The sequence below is a fragment of the Papilio xuthus genome, unplaced genomic scaffold (genome assembly GCF_000836235.2).
Source record: "Papilio xuthus unplaced genomic scaffold, Pxut_1.1 DF825946.1, whole genome shotgun sequence".
Lineage (NCBI taxonomy): Eukaryota > Metazoa > Arthropoda > Insecta > Lepidoptera > Papilionidae > Papilio > Papilio xuthus.
Genome location: NW_013532703.1, coordinates 8641829 through 8646746, shown reverse-complemented (window position 1 = coordinate 8646746; position 4918 = coordinate 8641829). Strand labels below are relative to the sequence as shown.

General features: G+C 34.1%; 1 non-coding gene across 1 annotated transcript; it reads right to left on the bottom strand.

Annotated features, from left to right (window-relative positions):
• TRNAV-AAC (transfer RNA valine (anticodon AAC)) lies at positions 1-73 on the bottom strand. The gene has a single exon. It is a non-coding gene; the product is annotated as a tRNA-Val (tRNA).
• Positions 74-4918: the final 4845 nt, after the last annotated feature.

Here is a 4918-nt window from a genome sequence, read left to right as displayed (position 1 = left end):
TGTTTCCGCCCGGGATCGAACCGGGGGCCTTCTGCGTGTTAGGCAGATGTGATAACCGCTACACCACGGAAACTTGGTATCATTCACGGATTTACTCTATAACTTTTTGATATATTAATTATTATTAATCGAATTAATTTGATTAACAGTATTATTGCTCTGATGTATGTATAATACAAAATATACTAAAAAAAATAGTTTTGTAGATGTGTTCACTGAATTCCATTTATGTACTTTGTTTCGTTGTACAGTAGGTATGGTCTTATTGAACATTCTCATGTTTCTCATTTCACTAATTTTACGTTCACAGACAAACACAAAATGTTATACTGCACATTATAAAAGTTCTATACCTTCTATTCTATACCTTCTAGGTATTTAAAATGTATAGAGGTGATTTATGTGTTTTTCGCGTGTTTGATAGTAATTTTAGTCATGAAGACATCTGTCATAGCGGATTAACTACGTAGGGTCATTGGGTTAATTACTTCATTGTAAGGTCACACAATTTTGTGGACAATCTGAAAGTGTTTGAACTTTTTTTTATATCATAGAGTGGAAATAGCGAAGTGACCGTTGCCCATAGACATACGTCATCGCATATGCGTTGCTTCCTTTAATCGACGGAGGAGATGATGCACAGAAAGAAAATCTTTTCCCTTCCCATGCATCCTCACATCCGGAAAGTCCACTTCCACTTCCCATCCTTTCCTTATAAGAAAAAGGGTGCGAAAGGAAAGATGACTAAATTAGGCCTCCAGGAAGTACACTCATCAGATGAAGAGCGGAATTTCTCTCACTTTACGCCTGTTTTCTGTGTCGTCGTGGTATTTCACCGGGCGAGCCGGGCCAATTCGTGCGAAGATGTTAAAGTGGGCTCGACCACTGTTAAAATAATCATTAACTGGTCAATCAAATAATCTACCAAAATGTTGAGTCAACCTACAAGTAAATCGATTGGTCAAGCAATTAATACGCATGTTTATGGCTTCTAATGAATTGACAAAAACCAAAACATGTTGATAAATACAAAGATAAATAAAAACATCCACATTGTTTTAAAAGTGCTCGTATTACAAGGAAATAATAAACAATATAGTGTTGAGTAGTTGTATACTAATTCTATGAAATCAAAACAATATGTTACTATTTCTTCAAACATATTTATAACACGCATTTGAAATTGCGTAACAACTTATGAAGCAACTAAGAGAACTCCTTGTTTATGTTATGTAACTGTAATTAACTGAAGTCATGCGCTGCATTTTACAGTCAAAATAACATCAAGAATCAACTATTAGAAGAATATGAAAATCTGTCAAGGGATTAGTTTAATCACTACTGACTTTACCACAAATGAATTTTGTAACAACTCAAGTTATTTCAGTTCGGCCCGCATGTAAAATGGCATACTATTTTTACTGACAATTATGTCTAAACTAGCAGTCACCCACGCCTAAGTCCGCGCGGAATTAAAAAAAAAATTGCCTATGTGTATCTCCAGACTGTGTTCTATATGTACGCCAAATTTCATAAAGATCCGTTCAGCCGTTCTAGAGATACCTTCAAAGAAACATCCATCCAGCCATCCATCTAAACATTCGCATTTATAAAAATGGAAAATGTTTCGAATGTGAACTCTATAATTGATTTATATTCTGCTGCAAATTGAAGGGTAAGAGTGAAGTGTAAGTTGTATAATATTATTGAATATTACAGCTGCGTTGTTACCTCAGTTTTCAAGGTGTTGCATTTTAGTGTCATGAGAATTAAGAAGTATCAGTTCAGTAGTTTTGTTAGTTATGATGTCGGCTCTGGTGACTTAGTGAGTTGTCGCGGAAAAAACAAAACACTTTTGTCTCAAGAATTTATCGTCACCCGTAAACTTAATGGACGGAACAGGGAAAAACTTTTTGCAGGTTCATCTCGTAAACTACGTTCGTTACTCCACTAAGTAATATTCTAAGTTCCGTTGCGCGGGCTCATAAATAATAAAACGTGGCTTTACTAAGTTAAACTAAGATGTACTACCGCGTACGAACATCTATCAATTTTGTTACATGTTTATATAATACTACTATAGGAGTAAAGTTTAAAATCTTTTTAACTTAGTAAAAAAGTTATATTTAATTTAAGAAATTTCTTTGAATAACATTTAAATTACAATCTCATTTTTTTCATTTTAATCTTAAAAACATCTCACAATAACAATAAATATTCTTAAAGACACAATGAAAACATTTTAAAAATTCTATTTAAAGCGTAATATTCCGAGACTAAAATATTTTTAATTACATGCACCCAACATTAATTAACTTCAATGTTTACGCGCAGTGCTAAATGAGAATGGACGCAACGGTTTGCATTCGCTAAAATGTTTTTTTAAATATTCAAAAGCGCCATGTTAATCCATCTCCGCTTTCCAGCGATTTAATAAAATTAGACAGGCCCCGGCAAGCTAAAAGCTCGTGTAATAGCGTTACTTTCGTTTTTGGAGCGGGCGCGGGCGCGGGTAAATCAATTATGTGCCGTCTAGTTTTGATGACAAACTGGATGGCCTATCTTGTTTCAAAGGCTTTATTACGTTATCCCGCTATTTGTATACGTTTTAATAAATGATGGTGTTATTACTTTTAATTTAGTTTGATACATTTTCGGCCTACGGCAGTCCATAGAACGTAGGCGGTATTGTCATAAATCACAATCTTTTTTAGATTCGGATCCTTACAATTTTTATTCTGTGGTAAAAATAGAAGTTCTTATTGCTTATTAAATAATTGCGAGTAGAATATACTATCTAAAGCGGTATTGTATAGTTTTTTTTGCAAAAAAAAACATGTCTCCGTCTGCATACGTTCGTTCTTATTGTCATTTTGTGACGTGAACAGCCTGTTCTTTTGTTATGAACGAGGTTGCTCTGCCGACGTGTGTTTCTCATGCATTATTTTTATTAAACGAGCAAAATAGAATTTTAACAGTAGACGTTATTAATTTCTTTATACCTAAAAGTAAAATATGACACAATTATTGTTTGAGTATCACAGAAAAAAACATTTTTTAACCAAATAACCACGAAATATTTCATATATACAATTTAAAATGAATGAAGTAATAAGAAACAATTTGTAAATAAATTAAAAAAACCTAGAGAATAATAAAGTCTTCCAGTGAATTTAAAGTTTAGTCATTAATATAAAGGAATTTTATCAAATGAATTATGACTGCAAAGTTTTTCACGTTTTTATACGCAGACAAATAAATCGCTCCTTATCTTATTTGAGACTGATTTTAAGACCAGACGAGTAAAATTAAACTTTAGAATAGATTGAACACTGTTAGAACGTAGAAATGACTAATTATCTATACTAACATTATAAAGAGGAAAGATTTAATTGTGTGCAATTGACACGCATTGAAACTACAGAAACGATATGAAAAAAAATTTCAGTTGTGAAGCTACGTAATCCCCGTATGACATAGGTATATTTATTAATAGTTTTTTTTTTAATTTCAAGCAGACCAAGTCGCTGGCAACTGTTACTTTAATAAAAAAATCTCTAAAATAAGAATATTTTATGAATGAATTAAACAATGTATCATTTTCAATCCGAATTTAAAATTAAAGTACACACAAATATATACAGGGCTGTGCTTTCTACTCACAAAAGAAAATACAGCGTAGATATTGCTCAGCCAAGCTTCAAATTTTCGCATTACACAACCCTAATCGTGAATCCATCTCCCGATTTTAATTAATTCCTCCGTAATAATACTTGCTTAGTGATTCCGAGTCAAATTGTATTTATCTCAAGTCCCCTTCTATGTTACCCGAAGTAGGCTTTCAATAGGCTCTAGACTAGACACCCTAGGCCACGTAATTAGCATCCTGCCCGTCTGAGAGATATTTGAATAACGCGGGGGTGAATTAGGCCGGTTACAAAATGAGATCGTTTTCGACTTGATTACTGAAATTATAATTTTTTTGCAAGAATTAAATACAAAACTGATTTACTGCTGTATTTTTAGCCGACTCCAAAAAGGAGGAGGTTATCAATTCGTCTGTATGTTCTTTTTTATATCTTATATAATGCAGATTTTAATATACTCGTTAATATTCTGTTCAGAAAACAAATGGCATGGTCGATAAAGAACGTCAAGTGATTATTCTATACAGTTTTTTCTGAACAGTAGAAGTTCACCGTCTGACAATTATCTTAAATTGACTAATAATTAGCAAGATAAAAGCCAAAAATATATATTGGTTTTATTTTTATCTTTGATTTTATTTACCACTGAAGAAAATTACTTATTTTGTCAATAAAATACTATTAAGGTATCCATTAGCCCGCGCCGGACGCATCGCACGCAACGGATTTTATTTTGCTTTGTATGATTTTACATAGCGCGGCGTCCATCATCCGCGCCACCTGCATAGAATCAAGACAAAGTCATCATCGTCAGCTCACTATACATCCCCACCAAGGGGCTCAGAGCCTACCCTAAGTTAGGGGTGACTAGGCCATAGTCAGCCACGTTGGCCAAGTGCGGGTTGACTTTACACATATCTTTGAATTTCTTCTCAGATATATGTAGGTTGAATCATGATGTTTTCCTTCACTGTGAGAACGTCGGATAAATGTACATATGTAAATCGAAAATCGGTATATAGCGGGATTCGAACCCAGGACCTGCAGATTACAAGTCAAGTGTTTGACCCATGAGCCACCGACGCTCAAGACAAAGTAAATCCGTTTAATCTGTGCGTGCGATACGTCCGGCGCGGGCCAATGGACGCGTACCTTTAATCGCCATTACTTACGTGTTATAACAGTTGCGCGACTAAACTAGATGTAGTTATGTACGTTGGTACATTGTGTGTGGAATTAATCTATCGCTGGTGTGTTCCCAGCTTTATCCT